This window comes from Petaurus breviceps, unplaced genomic scaffold (assembly GCF_028583685.1).
Source record: "Petaurus breviceps papuanus isolate PSGF00001 unplaced genomic scaffold, PetGlider_PUasm1.0 551, whole genome shotgun sequence".
Lineage (NCBI taxonomy): Eukaryota > Metazoa > Chordata > Mammalia > Diprotodontia > Petauridae > Petaurus > Petaurus breviceps.
This window is the reverse complement of record NW_027186372.1, coordinates 39,980,531-40,004,615: the sequence shown is the minus strand read 5'-3', so window position 1 is coordinate 40,004,615 and position 24,085 is coordinate 39,980,531. Positions and strand designations below refer to the sequence as shown.

At 37.5% G+C, this 24,085-nt stretch overlaps 1 protein-coding gene and 1 long non-coding RNA gene across 4 annotated transcripts in view; one reads left to right on the top strand and one right to left on the bottom strand.

Moving 5' to 3' along the window:
- The window catches only part of KCTD16 (potassium channel tetramerization domain containing 16), a 342,484-nt gene that overhangs the window by 248,791 nt on the left and 69,608 nt on the right, over nt 1-24,085 (top strand). The window lies entirely within an intron of this gene.
- LOC138172586 (uncharacterized) lies at nt 21,176-23,495 on the bottom strand. 2 transcript variants are annotated; one of them, XR_011171164.1, is made up of 2 exons: nt 22,692-23,495; nt 21,176-21,921 (listed from the first exon to the last, which is right to left on the bottom strand). It is a non-coding gene; the product is annotated as an uncharacterized lncRNA (long non-coding RNA). The 2 variants fall into 2 exon arrangements; XR_011171163.1 differs by having other exon boundaries at nt 22,772-23,495.

Genomic DNA, 24,085 nt, shown 5'->3' with positions numbered 1-24,085 from the left:
TTTGTTAAATCCTAGATATATCCTAGACCCCCTTCTTCCTCGATACTATTTTTTCTTGGAAATCTAATCAGCTCCCATGGGAATTAACATCTCTCTTCAAATGACTCTCAGATCTACTTTATCTAGCACCAACTTTTCTCCTGAACTCTAAAATTCATGGCATCTCAAACCAAATGTCTTGTAGAAATCTAATACAAGACATGTCCAAAACTGAACATATAGTCTTTTTATGCCAAAATTACTATTAAGTCACTGTAATGCGAATACAAATTTGGAAGATCTTCCCTGCCCCTAGGCTAAAGTGCACCAGAAGCCTGGGGAGGGGAGGCTTGTTTTTCAGTAGATACTTTTTGATTGGCCAGTGGGTCAATAAGGTTGTTACATTCTCTGAGCCAGGAGAAGGCTATATAAGCCCTGATGTGTAGCTTTGTTTAGGGGACTCACTTTGAGAAGTGTTCTGTGATTTGATCTGAATTCTGGGAAGCCGTTGTTGAGAGTCCCCCGGCTTTGAAAAACCCAGATGTGGAAACCCAGATGTTGACTGGGTATGGATGTAATGGCTGGACAGTTTGGAAAGCAGTCTACTTGATCTGTTTCTGTCTTGATAATTCTGTCTGTGTATTTTGAAGTTTGGGGTGCTGACCTTTTTCCCCTGAACAAGGTAAACGATATATGTCTGACTGATTAAAGTAAGCTTGTTAACCCATTTTGAGTTGCTTTCCTTTAACAAAGCAGATCCAAGAACCTGTGTGAGCAGCAAACCCTGAGGACGTGCTTGGGGTGCTTGCTGCTACAGTCACCTAGGCTTACAATCTAGAAGTCATCAACAACTCATGCTCTCTCACTTCTCCATATTGTCAGTTGTCAAATTCTGTCATTTCTACCATCATCACATCTTTCATATTTGCTCCCTCTTCTCATCTGACTCTGACACCACCCTGGTTCCTGTCCTCGTCACCTCACACCTGTACTATGGCAATAACATGCTGGTATGTCTCCAAATCTCATCTCTTCTCTTTGCAAATCATCTTCCATTCAGCCTTCAAACTGATCTTCTTAAAGTGCAACCCTCCTATTAAAAACATACAAAAAACTCTAGTGGTTCCCTTTCATTTCTAACATCAGATATAAAATCCCATGTTTGTCTTTTAAAGCCATTCATAACATGGCCCCTTTCTATCTTTGCAATCTTCTTATACCTTCCTCCATTACATATATTCTGTAATCTGGTGACACTGACCTTGCTCTTTGTTGAACATGACACTTCTCCACATTCTGAGATATTTTCAGTGCTTTTAAATAGGTACATAGATAAACATATAGATATCTATAGATAGATATAGACATTAATATATATCTAGATATCTATAAAAAAGGACCACCCCCCCATACACAAAATACCAGTCCTTGTTCACAAGGAACTTGTAGTCTAATGGGGGAGACAAAATATAAGAGGCTTAGTACAAACAAGATAGATAGATATCTATGGATATAGATGGATAGTTATAAATATCCATGGCTATATATCTATACATATCTATGGATAAATATAGATATCTGTAGATATCGGTATGTGTATCTATCTTGTATAAACTAATCTTTTTACATTTTCTCTCCTTTATTAGACTCCAAGCTCCTTATGAGTAAGGACTAGTATTTTTTTTTTGGGGGGGGTGACTTATTTTTGTATGCTTAACACTAGCATAGTGTTTGGCACCTAGTAAGTACTTAAAAATACTAATTTAATGACTCACCCTAAGGTCTCTATCAAAAATCCTCCCATGAGGTATCTGGGGTCCCTGACTAGATAGGAAGAAAGCCATGCATTTGCATTTGACTTGTATTTCTATAAGAATGCAGAGTGTGGAATACATTGTTTAGTTTGAGTCTCTGTTAAATGACTCATGCTCTTTGGTGATAATGTAGTAGTGAATATATTTCTATAGAATACACAGATTAAATTATTGCTGATGTGCTATTTTGTTTGGCTTTCATGGCAACACCTTATTTATAACCTCATATTTAACTGGGGTGATTTTCAGTTTTGAAAGAACTTTTCAATAACTGTTCTAATTTTTTTCTTCAGTGGTTATAGAAAACATCAGTAGGTATAATCTGGGTTTTTCAGATTTTGCCAGTTTCCAGCAACTGTATGCATTTTCAACAGTTGGCTTCATTTCTTATAACCAGCATTGGCTGATCCATTGTTTCTGTGACATTTGGTCTTTATCCTGCTTGATCTGGGGTTTCAGATTTCCCATGTTGTCATGGTACTAGAGATTATTCACCCAAGCAATATAATATTGGAAAAATTGCATTTCATAACTTAAAAGAAAAATTTGACCATGTCTCCAAGCAGAAGATAAAATTCAGTTTTATGCTACAGTGTTATGTTTTTAATATCACGGAGAACTGAAATACGATTGTGCCTAACATACCAAGAAAGATAGTAATACATCAATGGGCCCATTATCCTACTGTCATGGGTACCTCCTCCAGTGGTTTGTGTATCCACAGATCCACACCTTCTCAATTTGTACAATTCTCATCCACATCTTCTTGTAGTTCAATTTCTCCAGAGAATGAACACACCACATTGTAGGACTTCCTCTAGATCTTAAAGTCACCCAAGAGACTTTAAGAAAAAGGCAAAAATCAGAATCATGTACCCCAAGATTCACCTACAGGATGTATTGCTAATGGATGAATCCCAGGGTTTCTTTAAATAAAGGGGTAGGATGCTCCAAATTTCTAAAAATAAGATAAATAAAAATTATAACAGTCCTGACGTTTCTCCTCATGCCCTGCAAATTTGCTAAAATAACCCAAAAAACCCATGGTAATATCAGTGTTCAAGTGGTTATGGAATGATAAGCATATATTATTGGTAGAACTGTGGAATGGTACAAGCACTTTGGAAAATAATTGGGAATTATTCATAGAAAGTGACTAAGATATCAATACCCTTTGAATTAGAAATTCTATTACTGGACTTACACCACAAGAAAGCTATCAAGAAAAAAGCCCCTATACTTTCCAAAATATAGCAGCAATTTTTATGATAGCTAAGAATTAGAAACAAAATAGATGCCATCAATTGGGAAATGGTTAAACAAATTGTCACGTATGAATGTGATGGAATTTTACTGTGCTGTAAGCAATGATGAATGATTAATACAGAGAAGTAGATAGATAGATAGATAGAGAGAGAGAGAGAGAGAGAGAGAGAGAGAGAGAGAGAGAGAGAGATGGATTAAATTGGTCCAAAGTGAAATAAGCAGAGTCAAGAAAACAATATACATAGTAATTTAGCTATAACAATGTAAATATAAAAGAACTACATAACCAAAAAAAGAGTAAATATAACAAAATTATAAAGATAAGTGGAACTTGAATGAAGAGCTATGCAAAGACATCCCCAAAATACCCGTTTTTAGAGGTGGGAGGTATATAGCTCTTACACATATTTTTGAATGTTTTTAATATATTGATCAGTTAAACTATTTTTTCCCTCCAAAAAAACACTATTTGTTCTATGGTATAGTTCTCTGGGAGGAGGTGGGGAAGCAATATTTGGGATAATTATGATGATGTGAAAAAGAGGAGATATTAATAAAACATTAAAAATGAATACATAAAGAGTTAGGTATTCTAATATTTTAAGAACTGTGTAATACCCCCCTCAAGTTATTTACACCTAAATCTTCAGGATTATATTGTTATAATGTGGTCTAAAGGTTCTGTCAGATTAATTTATAAAACTTAAAGATTACTTTTTATCTTAAAAAAGATAACCATCAGCATTTGATTAATTGGTTAGTTCATTGGTTTTATTGATAGCTTTTCTTTTTATATCCCATTCATTTCTGGAATACTAATTCCTACCATTGACATTGATTCTAGAGGATTCCCTTTCAGAGAAAACAAGGTTCTTCTGTGATTGGATCAGTAACCCCATTAGCTATGGATCAAATATCAGGAATCCCAGGACTGTTCAATAAAATTTAATTCAATACAATATAAGGCAGTTTAATTCAATTCATTTCTTTTCAGCTCAATTCAGTTCAGTTTAGCTCATCTGAACTCAGTTTAATCCAAAACAATTGAACAGACACTGATAAATTTCCTATTAAGTGCAAGAAACTATTATTAGTCCAGGCTAAGTAAAATTAAAAAAAAATTAAAATGAAATCTAGCATGGTTCCTACCATGAAGGAATTTACAATCCAGTTCAGTGGGGGAGTGATTGAATACAAAGATTGTATTAGGGCCAAAGAGAGATTCAAATCATCCTGCAAATGTTGGAAGAAGTGATCATGTAGAGTTATGGGCATCAAAGAAAGCTTTCATGGAGCAGGTGAGATCTGAGCAGGGCCTTGAAGGAGGAAATGTATTTCAGCAGATAAATATAAGCAGGGAATCATCAGACCAAGGATCAGGTATGAGCGAGGGTCAGATAAATCAGTGCTGGAGACCTTTCTGCCCTTCTTGCTCGTGCACACTTTTGTGCCAAAACCTAGATCTCAAGGCTAGTCAAGGCAGAAGGTATCAATGGATTGGACTAAATGGAGGCAGTATGATGTGGTAGAAGAAGCACTAAATGGATAGTCACATGACCTTCCCAGAGTCTCATCATTGCTCTGGGTTACCTTGAACAACTGATTTCACCTTTAGGCACTTCAGTTTTCTTGTCTGTACAATGAAAGTGTCAAACTGGATAATTTCTAAGGTCTCTTCCAGCTCTGAAATAGTATTATTCTCAATACACATAGCTGTTCCATGAAGCAGGACACAGAAAGTAGCTCAGGGCCTCCATCTTAACCTGGTCCAACAAAGCATACTAAGAGAAGGAAGACAAGCAGATCCTAAAACATACCTACTGAATCATATGAGGCATGTCTCATTGAGATGCAGTGTGTTCAAGTGTCCATTGAGCTAGGTCTAGAATCGTAAAGAGCCAGGCTAAAATGCTGCCTCTGGTTCTACATAGGTTAAATGGTGTTAATATTGTTTGCCCTTCACTTTCAGAGGATCAATGACATCATCCTTTGATGTCTTGACTTGAGCGTGGATTGAATTTAAGTGATGCAGAGTTGCACAAAGTCATCAGCCTCACTCTCTTCTAGAGGCATTGAAGTCCTGTATGAGGACAAAAGTCAAGATGACTGGCAAAGGCCTGAGAAGCAGTGGACATTGACCAAGTTCTATCTGCTCCACAGAACCTGTGTCAGCTACCTTCATGGCTGTTGGAACAAATTGTTCTCACCCACCCATTCTGCCGGGGTAAAGTCTTCATTTCTTTGGGGTAGACATCCTTCTAACTCACTGATGGATTTAAGACTATCTTTGCCCATCTTAGCTGAGACAGCTTTACTGGGATATGCCTGCTGCCTATACTACAACTTCTTGGAGCCACCAGTGAGAGTTGAGTGACAGGTGGACACTAAAGGTGAATAAGAGGCTCCGAAGAGGGCTCTGCAAGTCCTCACACCAGAGTGTTTATCCTCCCTGAACACTATATGCTCTGGTGTTAATAATACTGGTTCAGTCTACCTTACAAAGTTGTTGTGAGGCCTAACTGTGAAAATGAATGTAAATTGCCTTGAAAACTTTACAACTCAATGTGAATGTCAATTCTTTTATAGCCTTCTTTTTTTCCATTGGAAATGGAAAAATCTTTACTCAGAATTAATTTAACTTCTTTTAAGTAGGAGCTACCTTAAAGATGCTATAGAGGGGAAATGTTGAAGGATAAGATACATACAAACATACATACATATAGATAAAGATAGCTATATCTTATCTACCTCTTCTTAGCCTAGTAAATATGGGGTGATAGGTTTATTCTTTTTCTCTACCAACTTTTAAATATATTTTATCTGTGTCTTTTTTGTATCACATTTATTTCAGAATATCTGAGGTCAATAAAACACCTTTTGTAACAAGCAATCATAAAGAGGAAAATAAAGAAGTAGTTCAGTAAAATCAAGTACCATATCATCCTTTTCTGTCAGTGAATGCAATATTTCACATCCATAGTCCCCATCTCTTCAAAGAAAGAAAACCATTTCATTTTTTTTCTCAGCTTTTCTCTGAGGCCATGCTTGATCATTACAATAACCCAGCATTTAATTGATTATTTTTTACATTTATGTTGTCTTCATTGTGTATTATGACATCCCACTACATATATGCACTACAATTTATTTTCCTTTCTTCAGCTGATGGGCAGGGGCAACCAGCAGGTGCAGTGGATAAGAGTCCCAAGCCTGGAGTCAGGAAGGACTGAGTTCAAATCCTTCTTAGTTCAAATTTAACCTCAGACACTTACTACCTAGGTGACCCTGGGCAAGTCATGTAACTCAGTTTGTCGCAGTTTCCTCGTCTATAAAATGAGCTGGGGAAGAAAATGGAAAACTGCTCCCAGTATTTTTGCCAAGAAAACCCCAAATGTGATCACAAAAAATTGGACACTGCTGAAAATGCCAGAACAACAAGAATAGATGGGCACCTGCTTTGTTTCCAGTTTTTGTTTTGGTTTGTATTTTGTTGCTAGAATAAAAAATGCTTGCTTCTATGTATGTTAACATATATGGGATCTTTTTTTCTGTCTCTGACCTCTTTAAAATATATAACTTGGAATGATATCTCAGGATTAAAACGTATGAACATTTTAATCATTTTTAAAGCAAAATTGCAAATTGCCTTCCAGAGTATTTAAAACACATCCTAGTTCTGCTAGCAGTATTCCTGCCTTTCTATGGCCCCTCCAAAATTGACTAATTATATCTTTTATTTTGCCTATTAATTTACTGGGTGCCAGATAAAATCACAGAGTTGTTTCAGTTTGAATTTCTCATATTATTAGTGTTTTACATCTTTCTATTATTTTTTCTTTTTTTTCCATTTTTCAAATGCTTTATTAACTTCTGATTTACATCATTAATTTCCACCAGATTTTGAGTTACAAATTTTCTCCCCATTTTTCCCCTACCCACCACCCCAGAATAGCAGTCCCACAGGATGTCCCCTCCTCCAATATGCTCTCTCCCATATTTTCTCCCATACCCCTTTCGACTTTTCCAGTAGGGCATGGTGGATCACTGTGCCCCAGTGCCTGTATATCTTATTTCCAAATTACATGTAAAATAGTATTTATAACAGTATATATAAAAATATATTTAATATAATATATAAATATATATTTAATATAACATTATATATATTTAAACATTTGATTTTAAAACTTTGAATTCCAGATTCATTCCCTTCCTCCCATGTCACCCACTCTTACTGGGAAGATAAGCAGTTCAGTATAGATTATACATGTGTAGCTAATGCAAAACATTAACATAGTAGATATATTGTAAATGACTGACTATATTTTCCTCCCTCCTATCCCACCACCCACTTGTTCTATTCTCTACCTTGATCTGGTCCCTTTTCAAAAGTGAGTGCTTCTAACTTCCCTCCCCCTCAATCTTCCAAATCCCCCTCCCTTCCATCACCTCCCCTCTCATCCCCTTCCCCCCTACTCTTCTGTAGGGTGAGATACCCTATTTAGTGTGTATTTCATTCCCTCCCCGAGCCAAATTCAGTGAGAATAAGGTTGACCCATTCCCTTTTGCCTTCCTATTCTTCCCTTCCATTGTAACCCTTTTTCCCTTGCCTCCTCTTTATGAGATAGTTTACCCCATTCTGTCTCTCTCCATCTCCTCTCATTATATTCCTCTCTCATCTCTTAATTTCCCCTTTTAAGTATCATACCTTCTTATTAAATTGGTCCTGTGCCCTCTATCTATGTATATCTGTAAGCATATATACACATATTCACACGTGTATTCATATGCCTGTATACCCTCCTTCAACTATTTTCATACTGAGAAAAGTTTCATCAGTTGCAATTATCGTTTTTTCATGTAGGAATGTTAATAGTTCAACTTTGATCAGTGGCTTATGATTTCTTTTCCCTATTTACCTTCTCATGCTTCTCTTGCTTCTTGTATCTGGATGTCAAATTTTCTATTCAACTCTGTTTTTTTCATAAAGAATGCTTGAAAGTCCTCTATTCCACTGAATGACCATATTTTCCCCTGAAAGATGATACTTACTTTTGCTGGGTAGGTGATTCTTGGTTTTAAACCCAGCTCCTCTGCCCTCTGGAATATCCTATTCCAGGCCCTTTGATTCCTCAGTGTAGAAGCTGCCAGATCCTGTGTTATCCTGATTGTGTTTCCACAATATTCAAATTGTTTCTTCCTGGCTGCTCATAATAGTCTCTCCTTGATCTGGGAATTCTGGAACGTGGCTATAATATTCCTAGGAGTTTTCTTTTTGGGGATCTTTTTCAGGAGGTGATTGGTGCAGTCTTTCAACCTCTATTTTGCCTTCTGGTTCTAAAACATCAGGGCAAGTTTCCTTGAGAATTTCTTGGAGGATGATTTCTAGGTTCTTTACCTGATCCAATAATTTTTAAATTATCTCTCCTGGATCTATTTTCCAGGTCAGTGGTTTTTCCCATGAGATATTTCACATTGCCTTCTATTCTTTCATTTGTTTGGATCTGTTTAACATCATCTTGATTTCTCTTAAAGTCACTAGCTTCCCTTTGCTTCAATCTAAAACTGAGGGAACAATTCTCCTCATTGAGATTTTGAGATTCTTTTTCCATCTGTCAAATTAAGCTTTTCAAGGCATTCCTCTCCTCATTGCCTTTTTGAGCTTGTTTTGCTAATTGAGTCAGTCTGTTTTTAAAGGTGTGATTTTTCTCAGTTAGGCTGTTGACTCTCAGTGCATAATTTTCTTGCATTATTCTCATTTCTCTTCCCAATTTTTCCTCCACTTCTCTTATCTGCTTTTTAAGGTCCTGTATGGCCTGTAACCAGCTCATATTTTCCTTTGAAGCTTTTGGTGCAGGGGTTCTGACTTCACTGTCTTCCTCCTGTTCCATGCTTTGCTCCTTTTTGTCCCCAAAATAGGAGTCTAATGTTGGAGTCTTCTGTTTGTTTTGCTTCCTTTGTCTGGTCGTGTCGCCCCTCAGTCACTTGACCCCTGGCCTTTTTGCCACAGAGTAGGACTCTGCTACAAGACAGGGGAACTTTCGTCCCAAACCCTGGGGTTTTCTCAGCTGCCAGAGGTATTAATTGGGTGCCCTCTCTGAGTCCTCCACATGCTCTTGCAACCTGATCATGCACACTAGGACCTCCACCCTAGACTGCAATCTAGATCCAAGCACATTAAAGCAAGAGTGATTCCCCTCAGATTGGTCACTTGGTCCCCCTACACTCTGCAGGCCAGAAGCTGAAGCTGCAACATGGTGCTGGCGTAGCATCTCAGCGGCTTCTCACCCTGGGGGCAAAAGCTGATGCATTCCCCACTACTGGTCCCAAAGTCGACACTGCACTGACCTCTCACTTTGTCCTTCACATCTGTGTTTTGATGAATCTGAAAATGGCCAAAGCTGCTTGTGATCTGGAGTCCCTCTGGCCAGCGGCTGGTCAGGCCCGCCCTGGGGCTAGGCTCAATGGGGCCTGGGCTTGGCTCCCAGAGCTCTGGGCTGGCCGATTCCTGCTGGCCTGCCAGGCTGTCTTCAGTGGGAGGTTAGCTTCTCTGTGTCATTTTGTGGGTTCTGCAGCTCCAAAGTTGTTTAGAGTCCCCTTTTACATGGATTGGGGAAGGTGGAAGCTGGAGCCATGTGGAGGTCCTGTTTCTGCTCCGCCATCTTGACTCTGCCCCCCACATCTTTATATTCTTAAAGAACCATCAGTTTCTTCCTCTTTGAAACAGAGATAATCACTTTTTCATCTTCTACTCTTTTAAATCAGGGTTGTAATGAGGATAAAAACAAATATTATATATGAGGTTTCTTGTAAGGCACAAAATACCACATAAGGTATAAAGAAGAATAATTGTTGATGATGATGATGTCTGTTTGACCTTTTATCATTTGAACCACATAGAAAACCCTGTGAGATTGATACTTGAGGTATTATTATTCCCTTTTATTGTTTTTGTTGTTATTGTTGTTGAGTTATTTCAGTAATGATCAACTCTTCTTCACCCCTTCTGGGTTGTTCTTGACAAAGGCAGTGGAAGGTTTGCCATTTCCTTCCCCAGATCATTATACAGATGAGAAACTGAAACAAAAGGGTTTAAGGAATTACCCAGGGTCACAGAGCTAGTAAGTGTCTGAGGCCAGATTTGAACTCTGGAAGATGAACCTTCCTGATTCTTACCTAGTCCAGTGCTTTATCCACTGTGCCACCTAGCTTCCCCTAATTCCTTTTTTAACAGATTAAAAAAAGATGAAGTTCAGAGAGGTACATAAATATAGGGCTGGGGAAATAAAAAACCTTTATAGACCTACTCCTTTTGTTGAACAAATGAGGAACTGAGAGCCAGAGATGGTAAAAAGTCTTAATTAAGGTCACATAGGTCATAAGTAGCAGAGTAGGATTCAAACTAGAGTCTTTTGACTCCAAATCAAGCAGAGTTTTCATTGGACCATGTTGCTTCTGAAGAGGTTTTCTCGTGGTCACAACTAGTAAATGTCAGCGATATGATATAAACCTAGATCTCTCAGACTTCAAGCCCAGCATTCCACAAAGAAGAGGCAACATCACCTAGAAGATGAAGTTCTGGGCTTGGAATCAGAAAAAAAAAAATTCAGTTCAAATTCAACCTCTGAAATCTGTTAACTCTGACCAAGTCTCTCTAACTCTGTATGCTTTGGGCAGCTCTCTAGGACTTAGTTCATAGTCATAGTTGGGTTTTCCATTTGTGTTTGTGGAGTAAATCTCTACAATAAGATTTCCCCTGCTTGTAAAAATCACAAATTTTTTTATTTATTTACAATTTTATCATTAGCAGTATTAATTCTTCTTCTCTGAATAGTTATGGAAAATGATTAGTTATTTTAATGATTTGATTTAAGTGATATTTGTAAAGTGATTAGACCAGTTCCTGGCACATAGTAGGAATTTAGTGTTCTTTCCCTTCTCTTCCCCCTTATCGTATAATGTGATAAATTCAGAGTTAGGACATGTGAGTTCTGGTCCTGGCTCTGTTCTCTACTAGCTACGTGGTTTTGGGGCAACTCACTAAAGATTCTGGGAAATTTTGGTTTCTCATTCTTCAAATGATGGATTTGTACTAAGTGGCTTATGAAGGTTTCTTTTTGAAATTAAAATGCTAGGGCATCAAATATTCACAATGAGAAATTGAAATAGAATACATTAATATGTCTTTGTATATTTATATGTCTTTGCTGAAAGTGTTATTCCTTATTTACTGGGTAATTAAACAATCCATTCTTCAAAATAGCCCATGGGCATTCTGATTTGAGGAAAGTTTTGTTTTCCAAAGTTCTATAGCTCCAAGACCACATTTATCATTTATCCAATGCCCCTTCAGTTGTTTTATCCATATTTTCCTCTCCATGGGGTTGACATCTTATAATACTGTGGAATAGACTTTGTTTCTGATTGATAGCATGAAAAATGTTGCATACCCTTAGAGACCAAATGAATTGCTATGGCAACTGCTAACATTTTATATCCTGAAATGTGTACTAGGAGTATGCGACCAGTGTGTCCTTGCAAAATGGCTCGTGGAAGTTTTGTTTGTTTGTTTGTTTTCCCAGTGGAAACATTGGAAACTGTGAAGATGTGAGGGTAGAAAGCAGAATGACAGATCAGAACCTTCAGGTTTTGTGGTTCATGCTCAGTATATCAGAGTGTGGGAGAGAAGCCATCCTTAACTGATCACCAAAGTCCAGCCTGGCAGACAATACCATTTATAGTATACCAATTCTGACCACTTACTTTGCTTTAAGCAGCCTTTTGTCTATGGCAAACATGCAAAAAGACAATGATACATTACATCTAGCAAGGGTTTTTAATGCATCTATACAGATCCTCAAGAAATAAACCATCTAAACATGAATGGAGATAGATAGATTTGTGTGTACATATGTGTGTGTGTGTGTATATATATGTATACAAATGCACATTTATAATTTCTTTTGCAATTCCTTGTATTTTACTTTATTCATTTAAAAATAACATTCTGAGAAGGGATCCATAGATTTCACCAACCTGCCAAAGGGGTTCAGGACATATGATAAAAGGTGAAGAGACTCTTGTCCAGTAATCTGAAGAGTAGTGCCTCCGTTTAATAGGTGCTCACTAAATACTGCTGAATGAATGAATTATATTGTGAATTAGAACAAAGTTGTGTCAATAGGGTACTCATAGATTGAATAAAAATTAATCAATCACCCACAAATCAGCAAACATTATTATGAAACTGCTATGTGCCAGGCATTTTGTAAGTTTCTGCAAATATAAAAACAGAAAGGAAAAAAAAAACTAGGCCCTGCATTCAGATAACTAAGTGTCTATGGGAAATAACACATGCACCTATAATTAAATATACATAAAAATAAAAGCAATATAAATAAACAAAGACAAAAGGAATGTAGGGTAATTTTTTTGAGGGAAGACACTTGTAATTGATGGGGGTGTATAAGGTAAGGGTTTCATGTAAAAGGTGGTATTTGAGATGAGCTTAAAAAACTGAGAATAAGACAAAGGAAAAAATTGTTTCTAGTTGTATTTTAGGGGCTAGTGTATTTTTTTTTGGAAGGGGGAAAGGCAAGGCAATTGGGGTTAAGTGGCTTTCCCAAGGTCACACAGCTAATAAATGTCAAGATTTGAGGCCTCATTTGAACTCAGGTCCTCCTGACTCCAGGGCTGGTGCTCTATTCAGTGCACTACCTAGTTGCCCTGGGACTAGTGTATTTTCATCATTTAAACAAACCTGGATTTTTAAAACAAAAGCTTTGGGAAAACAAACATATGAAAGCATAAGTATTTATAGTTATGAGGTTTGTCCTCTTAAAATGTTTCATGCATTGAGATAGTAAACAAAATAATAAAAAATATACAGTGGGGTGGATGTCAGGAAACGACTTATAATTCCATTTTTTAATTGCAAAGGATTGGCTCTAAATTAAATTTTCAGGTTTTTCTTGAATGATTTTTTTCCCTTCCTTCCTTCCTTCCTTCCTTCCTTCCTTCCTTCCTTCCTTCCTTCCTTCCTTCCTTCCTTCCTTCCTTCCTTCCTTTCTTCCTTCCTTCCTTCCTTCCCTCCTTCCTTCTTTCTGAATTACTCCCTAACATACTTAACTTTCTCTCTAAATTCCTTCTTTTCTAACTTCCCAATTTCTTCCCTATAGTCATTCAACACTTAGTAGGCACCTAATATGTCCCTCACATTTCTAGGTATTGTGTGAGATATGAGTATTAATCATCATGGAGCTTACTATCTGTTAGGGAGAAATACCACTTTTAAATAGCTGTAATACAAAATAAATAATAATAAACAAGTAAGAATATTCAGGAAAATGCTTTGCTCTTTCTCTCCTGATAAAATCAGAAAAAAGAAACCCCCAATACTGAGTGATAGGGTGTTGTATCTTCTAATCAGGGAAAAGTTTCTTGGCAAACAAATTAATAGTCTTTTTTCCCCCAAAGTCTTTACTCTCTCACTATTAAAAAAAAAGTGTTCTTTTTTTTTTATCATAATCATAAAGGCATGATTTTTTTTTATTAAGCTCTGAGATGTCCTGCAATCTTTTAAACCTGGCTTTGTCTGACACTGCCAAAGATTTCATAATGAAGCATCCTTTATTTTCATCTTTTGAACATTTTTAAAACATTGAAACAAAGCAGAGGTGTAAAAAATCAACAAAAAACTGTGGTGGTTTTCCTACTTGATTCAGAAACAAACTTTGTGTTTGGGTCAGGGCGGGGCAGGGGGTGGGGGGAATAGTGGTGGTAGTGGCTGAGATCCTCCAACATTTGATTTCTAGCAGGATCATCTAAGAGCTCCATAAACCTGATGTACTAACTGGAATTTATGGTGGGCTTTTGGACGTTTTTAGTAGTCCCCTTCCCATACAATTAACTATAACTATAGCAAAAGCTATAGCATGACATAGTATACAGTTGTTAAAGTCCCTAAAGTATGAAATATTTTGCGATCTTGCCTTGCTGAAGACAACAGAGAGAAGAGAGTTTGTGTCCAATTTGTTGGCAACTTAAAGCAACTTTATTTCTAAAGAGGTCAGTTTGGATTGCCCTTAGAATTTGAATTTCATGCTTGATGGAAGTCATCATCACAAAATGAATGGAAAGAGACGGGGCATGGTTGTGGGATTTGTGTAAGCTGAAAGCCTTTCTGGTTTGCTGCACAGAGTTATTTTCTCTCCCATAACTCCCACCCTTGCTTCAGTGGTTTCCAGGGTCTGCTTTGTTCTTAGAGCTAGCTTGACTAGCTTGATCTTTTTTTCCCCCACATCTGTTATATGGAAAGCAGTAAGTTCAAGTCTAGGCTTGCCTTTATGCTTTACTGTTAATTGAACAATCTAGTCCTGAATATACAAAAATAACTTTTTGTCATTAACACCAAGTGGCTTGATATGACGTTAAGGTAAGTTCAGATTTTCAAGGTCAGACAGGTAAGCCACAAATTATCAAAGAGAACATGGAAGCAAATGAGGCCATCACAAATGGGCCTTCAGTTCCTCACATCATGAAAACACAGAAGGGAGCTGGTGCTATTAACAACATATAAGAATAAGGAAATAATGTAGGTGAAAATATTTGCTCCTCAAATAGGGACTGTGCAGACCTTCTGTAAGATGACAACTTGAAGTGGGCCCTGTGAAGAATGACTTTAAATTAAGTCCATCAACTTAAAAAATATATATACAGAGAAAAATATGTATATATAATATAAATGTATGCATATAAAATTTTATGTATACATATATATATGCATAATATATGTGTATATATGTATATATAAAATTATTTGTATATCTGGGTATGTCTATATCTGTATATGCATATATGTATGTACTCACACATATAAGGTAGTGACAAAATTCCTCTATTCTTATCTGCTTCTGTACTTCTTTTTAAAATTAATTATGTGTACCAAGCTGAGTCATCTAATAATCTACTTAAAGGAAAATAGACTGATAAATCTCTTAAAGTAGCTTCTAAGTATTAATGGAAGATTCCGTGGCTAAAGATAGGAACAAGAAATGGTATCAAAGTGAGGATACCATGAGAGGAAACAATTAAAAGCTGGGAAATAGCCAAAATCAATGAAGAGAACTTTGTAAGGATCTGGGACCTGTGTCCAGGTTTATCCTACCAAAAATGAAATTAAGACCTGAAATAGTTATCCAGGTACTTTATATGAAAAACTACCTTCACTTGAAATATCTAACTAGAATACTGAGTCAAAGATGTTTTGCTGTTGCAAATCATGAGAATATTTCTTTTAATTCTCTTCTTACTTTTTTGGGGTGGGGTGGAGTGATGGTGATTTGGTTTCGTATGCCTGGTCCTCATAAAAATAGGGGAAAAATAATTTCCTGCACTTGAGAAGAATTTATACAAGTCACAAATAAAGTGAAGTTGAAACTTAAATGCTCTTGTTTGATTATATGCTGTTCTACCAGTTATTCATCTTTTTGATTTGTGTATTAGACTTGTGCAGCACACTTTGTTTTCCTTTTAGCCTAGAAGGCAAAGAAGGCAGTTTAGAAGGTAGAATACCCAAATGTTCTGGTTGCAATCAAATCCACAAATGGAATTATTTATGCTCCCTGATTACTGTGAAAAATAAAATGTGCTTGGGAGCTAAGGAACTCCACCAAGTGGTATTTATCCATTTTACCTTGGCAAAGGGCCAGCTGAGCTCTGTTCCCAAGTAATACAGCCCTGCTTGTATGAGTGATGTTGACTTCTTGGCTAGCAATAGTGTCAAGCAGTACCGAGAGCCAATTTCCTCTTGTCTTCGTCCACTGAACAAATGATAAAAGAACTAACATTCAGCAAAGCTCACCAGAGCTATCAACTGCCATGCCAGACAAATTTTAAACCATGCAAACTTTAGGATCTGACAGCAGAGAGAAGGCTGTCATCTTCTTACTTGATTAATGTCCCTGCCTTCAGATTTGAAAAGGATTCAAGAACAAAGAAAACATTGTGTTGTGGTTTGTTTGTTTTGAATTTCTTCTTCAGTGTAGGGTATCCATTCATTGCTCCATTTCTTATTGGAGGGATGCTTTCCCTGAATGCAGGAAAGAGACAAACATATTCAAGTTCACTCCAACATTCTTCCTCCTACTTAATACTAAATCCAGAAAGGAATCATTGAGATCAGAAATATGAAAGAATTATGAGAAAAGAAAAGTTGTGGGTTTTTTAAAGTGTCATAAAACCCTAAGAGTGTCACTCTGGATGCTTCTGCCCACCCACTTTGCCTTAGTGTCCTGAATTTTTGAATATTAGGTCTGGAAGAAATATTAGAAACAATATAGTCTAATCTATTGATTTTACAGGTGAGTAAACTATGGTCCAGAGAAGTGAAGGGGACTTAGTAAAAGTCATGTACAGCTAGCAAGTGTCAAAGTGTGGATTTTAATCAGGGTCTTCTGACACCAAACTCAATCCATTTGTACATGGTGGCTTTCATCTGAAAAGAGGTCATTGAAATATAATAACTAGAATGCCCAGTATTGTGTGTACTTTGTTACACTGAAGTTTTTTGGAGTCTCAGTCAAATGATGCTGAACAACCAGAATGCTCAAGTGTGGAGAATTCGTGCTCCCCATTGTCATTATACTAGAACATAGCACATGCATTCTCCCCACATTATGTAAAATAGAGCATTGCCCTCTGGAGTGTGGTCAGGAATTGCTACTCCCCCACATTTGATTGATTTTTCTTTGTGCTTTTCTTACCTTAGAAAGTGAAATTTGTCTAGTTGCAGGTTAGTTTTTGCCTTCTGGGTATCAGTCTCATCACTCAAATGGAAAATGGCACTGAAGGAGAATTTTAAAACAAAAGTCATTCTATTATACCAAAAGCTCTAATATTCTGACTAATAATGAACCAAGGCCTAAAGCAAATATTTCTAAGTTAGGCCATATGGAAGTACTAGGTTATTTGAATAGATCCCTCTTTGGTCATTAAGTGCTTCATGGGTATTCATTAATCTTTTTGTCCCCCACACAACCTAGCAAAATTCCTTTCATATGCTACTGGTTCTTTAAGTACTAGTCTAATTAATATTTGGCAATCAAAACCTCTGCAATGTGGCAAAATCCTACTTTTCCAGACTTCTCTCTTCATCTCTTTCCATTTTAAAGCCAACCAGGACTAGTGTTACTATATTTATGCCCTGCACCTCTCTACCTCCTTGCCTCCACAATAGTGTTACCTATACCTAAAATGTCTTCAGTTCAATTCAATAGGCTTTTTACTAAGTGCCAGACACTGTATTAGGTCTTTAAGGTTTCAAAGACAAAGCACGGTGAAGAGCTTTATTCTACTGATAGGAATTAATATGTGTATGGCATTCGATACTATACACAATGCTAGGAAATGGAATACTGCACATGGGGAAAAGAAAGTGGGGATATCTGGTTGTAATTTTGAGCACACCAAGAAGAGACATGTAATAATTTTGGGAAGACAAACTGGAACTGGACCAGAATGACCTTTAAAAGCTAAATGATGGAACTGTTATTTTATCTTGGGGGCAATACAGAGCCCTTGGAGGTTCTGGAAGAAGGAAGTGACAAGCTTGGAGCTGTAGTTTAGGAATATCAATTTGTCTGCTTTGTGGAGGATGGATTGGACTTTAGAGAGACTGGAGATAGAGGGTCAAGTAGGGTGGCTATTGTAGTGGATAAGGGGAGAGGTAATGAGAACCTGAGTTAGGGTAATTATTGATCCATAAGTGGAGGGAAGGGATAAAAGTGAGATATATTCTGGAGGCAGAATAGACAAGACTTGGCAGCTGATTAGAGGTAAGGGACAATTTTAAAGTTGTGAACTTAGTCACCATGAGTGAAAGAATGATAGGGGCCTCAAAATAAAGAAATTAGAAAGAGGGATGGGTTTTTGGGAAAATATGTCCACCTATTGACAGCTTTCAAAGGAAGAAATCAAAACTATAAATAGCTACATAAAAAATAAATGTTTAAAGTGCCTATTGAAAGAAATAAAAATTAAGGTAATTCTGTTTTTCCACCTCATACTTAGCAAATCAGAAAAAAATGATATAAAGGGAAAATGAAAATTGTTGGAGAGGCTGTGGACAAACAGGAACATTAATGTACTATTGGTGAACCTATAATTGGTTCAGATATTCTGGAAAGCAATTTATAACTATACCTAAAAGTCACTAAATGGTGCATACACTTTGTCTCTGCTACCTCTGCTATATTTGTACCCCAAAGAAAGCAAACAAAGAGGAAAATAACTCATTTGGAATAGCTATTTTTGTGATAGTAAAGAACTAGAATCTAAGGAGTTGTTCATCAGTTGAAGAATTGCTGAGCAAATTATCATATATGAATATAATGGAATACTATTGTGCTTTCAGAAATGATAAAAGGATGGAAGAAATCTAGAAAGACTTTCATTAACTGAGCAGAGTAAAGGGTGAAGAACCAGGAAAACAAATTATACCAGAACAATTGTAAAGACAACAATTGAAAAAAATTCTGATATATACAATAACCAATCATAATTCCAGAATTAATGAGATAACATGCTAACTCCTTACTGAGAGGTGATGGAATTAGGCTGCAGAATGAGAAGCATATCTTTAGATAAGGCTGCAAAGGGATTATGAATGTTTGCTGTAAGTTTCTAGTTTTTTTCTTTTTTTTCTTTCTTCAATAAGGGATGTGGGAAGGAGAGGAAAAATAATATTTAATTAAAGGAGGGAAAATAAAGACATGATAACTTCCATTTTGAAAATGTTGAGTTAATTTTTTTTTTATTTTAAAATGGGAACTGTCCAATTGGCAATTGGTGATGCAGGACAAAGGTTCAAGAGAATAAGAGTGGACATTATATATATATATATATATGTGTGTGTGTGTGTGTGTGTGTGTGTGTGTGTGTGTGTGTGTGTGCGCGCGTGTGTGTGTGTGTGTGTGTGAGTTACTGTCCCTTACATTTTGGGCTTTTGAGTTATCCATCATTTAAAACACGACTGAAAAGTTTTTTTCTCCAAGAAGTCTCTGATACTAAAACTTAGGAAGATTACTATGGCATACAGAAAACACTCAAATATTGGTCAGCTGGGTAGTGCAATGGATAGAATTTTGGAGTTAGAGTCAGAAAGATCTGAGTTCAAATGTGGTCTCAGACACATAGAAGTTATGTGACCTGGACAAGTCACTTAACTTTTCTCAGCTTGAGTTTCCCCATCTGTAAAATGAGGATAATAGTAGCATCTACCTCCAGGGTTGTTGTGAGGATCAAATGAGATAATATATCTAAAGCTCTTTGCAAGCTTGAACATTTAAATAAATGCTAGGTCTTCTTGTAGTTGTGGTTGTTAGTGGTGGTGAATTAATGTGTATCTTTGCATATTTTAATCAGCACTTCTATGCACAAATCATCTCACATATAGTTATCAGGTTTGTTATTCAGTCCACCTCCTAGACAGTAAGTTCCATAAAAGAAAAGGTTATTTCTTATCTGCCATTTCTATCTTCCCTAGTACCTAGCTCAGTGTTGTGCAAGTAGCAGATGCTTGATAAATTTTTGTTAATAAAATTCCTCTGATGCAACTTTCAAAGGAGCTCAGTCTACCCAAAGAGTAGATTGTGTAATGGTTTTAGTATATCTTTCATTATCTTACAGGATCCAGGTGATATATTAGACATTTAGGGGAGAAATAAGCAAGTCAGGTACAACCTCCTCCCCAAAGCATTTTCTGATTCCCCTCCCCTCTCTCCTGCCTTAGTCAGCAGTGCTATCTCTCATTCCTCATATTTTTTTCTAAAATCCCTTATATAGATCTCTCCTCGGCTCCTTGCCATATTTTTCTTTAAAAAAAAATATTTATTTAATTTTCGTTTGCAACATTCAGTTCTACAATCCCTTGAGTTTCAAATTTTCTCTCCCTCTCTCTCTTCCCCCCTTGTCCTCATGGCGGCATGCAATCAAATATAGGATCTACAAATACCTTCACATTAAACATTAGTCAAGTTGTAAAGAAGGATTATAACCAATGGAGTGAACAATGAGAAAAAAGAAACAAAACAAAAAAAGAGAGAGGAAGTAATTTGCTTGCCATATTTTTCTTCATGTCATCCTTATTTGTAAATTCCCATATTTTCCTTTATAGGAATCAATCCGTTAAAAAGCAAAAAAAAATATCTTATATTTTTTAGGTATTATGTTAAGTTCTAGCTATGTAAAGACAAAAGTGAAACAGTTCCTACCCTTAAAGAGCTCACATTCTCCCAAAGTCAGCAAGCTCCTTGAGGACAAAAATAATCTAGGAAAGACCTTAATTTATAAAGACCAAAGTTACCCCATTGAGCCATTGCCAATCATCCTGGTTTATGTCTTGCCACTGTATTTAGATTACTGGAGGAGAGAATGAGGCTGAAAACTTTGTGCAGCTCTGTCTCACTTAAATCCGTGTCAAGACATCATCCTCCTTATATCACTGACCTTCTTTGAGAACAAAGGATAAAACAACAATGAGTGGGGTACCCTCTCTCTCTGCACCCTCTGTGAAGACTCCTTAAAATGAGGAAAAAGGAGAGAGACTGTCTCGAAACCAGAGACAGGCTTTTGTTAACACTGGAAAGACCTGAGTCCAGGGTTTCCTAAGAAATCACATAACCTAGGACCCTTCCTTCTTCCCTTACTGTCAATCAGCCTTAAGCCCTTCAGAAATTTTAGGAATATCTTAGAGCCCTTCCCCTTAGTTCACTTTGGCATTTGCCAAATAAGGATAGGTCCAGTTGGATTGGCTATCCCCTATTTCCTTGTTCATTATCATTGGAGGAGATTTTGCACTCAGATTGTAAACCCGCCTCCCAGCCAATGTCTGATGGGATGGGAGGGGGGGTGGAGGAGGGAGCTTGACTGTGTTAGGGTCTAATTCTTGTACTGTCTTCTTCAACAAGTCTCATTCTGCTGGTTCTTACTGGTGGAAGGGATGCCCTCTTCTCAAGAGAACTGAATAAAACTTCCTTTTCCTTCCTGTAATGCCATGCACAGAAGCATTCCAGAAGAATGCTACTGTGAACAGTTTTTAAGGTTCTGATTACACAGTATAGTGAACACTATTTATTCCATAACAAAGCAAAACATTCACAGAAAATCAAGGTACAGCGTTCACAATATTCAAACTTGTCACAGAAAATTACAATATAATGTTCACAACAACTTATCATTAAAATGGCCACATAGTTTTCACCAAAGCATAATAGTAATGGAATTTAAAGATCCCCCTGTATTGGCTTGGTTTTTGGATTGATTGTCTTAAAACCCAGAGCTTGTGAATCCCACTTGTGGGATGGACTTGTTGACGTGAAAAGAGAGGGACGAACTGGGAGGAGCTGGTGACATATATTTAGAGAGACACAAGAAAAGAGAGAGGCAGAAGAATTTTTTGGAAGCAGCATCTTGGAGGCAGAGACTGAGAGGATTGCAAAGCGCTACTTTGAATTGCCCAGGACTTTTGAGAGCTGCCATCTAGAGCTGCCAAGGACTGAGGAGACATGGCTGTTATACTGGTACTTTGTCTGTTTTGATGTTGTTTTGCCAGATTTGTCCACTGGTGAAAGACAGTCCTGTTGTTGTAGAGGCCTTGGAGCCTTGCTGTTGGTTCAGACCTCCTGAGACTGTTCTGTACACCGAGAGTGAATACTGTCCACTGGTCAAGGACAGTGCTGTTGTTGCAGAGGTCCTGGAACCTTGATGTTGGTTCAGAAGCTCTGAAGAAGGATTTTCTTGTTGTATGTTCACAGAAATCCTGGAAGAGGGTTTTGCTAATGTTTTCAGGGGTCCTAGGACTGTTCTGCAGACAGAGAATGAATTAATGAAGACAGTGGCAATGTATCTTGTGGCCTTCCTAAGCTTTGTCTCCCCAGGACCAAAGATTGCTGAGAACTTGCCTCAGGTCAAGATGAAGAAAAGACCTCTCTGGGTATTAACTTGTTGTAACTCTGGGGTAGATGGCCTATTCAGTTGAAATCCAAGGGTGGGAACTTTTGACTTTTTTGTGCTCTGTGATTGAACAAATGAATGTACTTTACTTATGATTGGAAACTAATCTCCATTTGAGAAGAGGGGCTTTGTGGTTGACTAAATGAATGTACAGCCTAGGGGTGGTTCGAAGTATTTAGAAGAGGGACTTTGTGATTGAGTAAATGAATGTAATGTCCAGGGGTGGGGTAGTACTTGGAGATTATTGAATTACACTTGGTAAATGCTGTATTTTGAATTATGGTATATTTTGATTCTCTCTGTTCTTAATTTGTCACTGAATAAAATGGAGAGCACCTATGCTGGTATTTTGAACCTTGGGAAGTTGTCTTTGTTTGGCATTACACAAAGTGGTCACAATATTTAGAACAAAGAACAATCATCTCAAAGAACAATAGTCATTCTTTCACTCATGGGGCAACTAGGTCACTTATTAATCAGTCACTTATTCAAAGTCTTCCACTCAGGGCTCACTTGATTAACTCAATCAGTCACTTATTCAGCAATCAGTTACTAAGTATCATACACAAACCCTACACACCTAGGTCACTAGTAAACTACAATTTCATCATTACTCATTACCCAGGGAGAGGTCTTTTCATCTTGACTTGCAGGCCGGTTTTCAGATTCCCTGGATCCCCTTCCATGGTCCCAGATTCTACCTGGATTCACCAGATTGTCACCTGGGTTCAGTGGCAGACAGCTCTGGTTCCTTGATCAGCCCTCTGGGCAGGTCCTGCTCCACACTGAAGTCCACAGGGTCTGGTCCATGTCAGATCCTTCACAATTTCTGCTCCAGGGAATTCAAGGCTCAACCAAGCCACAAACAGACAAAGTCTCAGCATCCCCATCATCCTTTTCCTGGGCTCTTCTGTCACCTGGGTTCCTGGGCTCCTGTTCAGAAGAAGCTCCACCATCACAAGTTCTCAGGAAATTCTGGCTCAGTTCTCCATTCTTCTGTAGCTGCTCTGCCACCAGATGCTTGTCCCAAGAAATTCTGACTGTGCCTCTCTGGGGCTTTTCTTATATACACAGCATTAGCTTCCTGCTTCAGCCAACCCCTTCCTGTTACATCAATAACAGGAGACAGGAGTTCATACCTTCTCCCCAAAAGAGGTTTGATCAATTACTAAGTGCTAAGTACCTGCTACCTTTGCCAACACAAAAGGATCTTCAAATTACCATTACATTTCCTCAAGATACTTCTGACTTTTAATTTTTTGGGGGGCAGGGGATTTTTGGGGTCCCCATACCCCACACAACAGCAACATGTCATTTTACCCCCAACTGTGCAGAGTAGGCACTCAAGTGAATATTTACTGGATTTGCTGAATTCAGCTAGTGTAAAAGAGTTGGGTCAAGTATCTCCAAGTGTAGGTGTTACCTTTAACTTAATTAGACATGGAAAGGGAGCAGTTCTGCAGGTTCTGTAGTCAGCCCTAATTTCATATTCTTCTTTTACTTTCTAGGGCCTCCTCCATCAGATAGCTGTTCTTCTTGTCTTTTGGTTCCTCCCATGTCATTCAGTCCCTTTCCATTTTATATTTCTACCAGGCTTAACCTCTCCAAGCCGGATTTCATTCAAGGGGAGAAATGCTTAGTTCAGATGACTCAGAAGATAACTAAAGGCAGCCACCTAGGACAATTTAAAGTAAGGAACCTGATTGACTAGCCACCTCCTTCAAGGTGTTTGTTTAGCAGTGAGCATCTTGAAAACAGTTCTAAACACAAATAAATCTTGTTTCTGTCTTCCTACTGCCAGCACCCAACGTGGCAGCCAATTCTGTATAAGACATTTGTCATTGTTTTTATACCATACCTTGGTAATTTGATTTGGACAGGGGTATTTTCTGCTGATAAATCTGAGTAGATTACCAAGTCAGAATATATTTATTAAAACACCAATTAGATATTGCTCTCTCATCCATCACCAGACCTTTAATTCTTGTATGGATTCAGCAGGGTGTTCCCAGAAC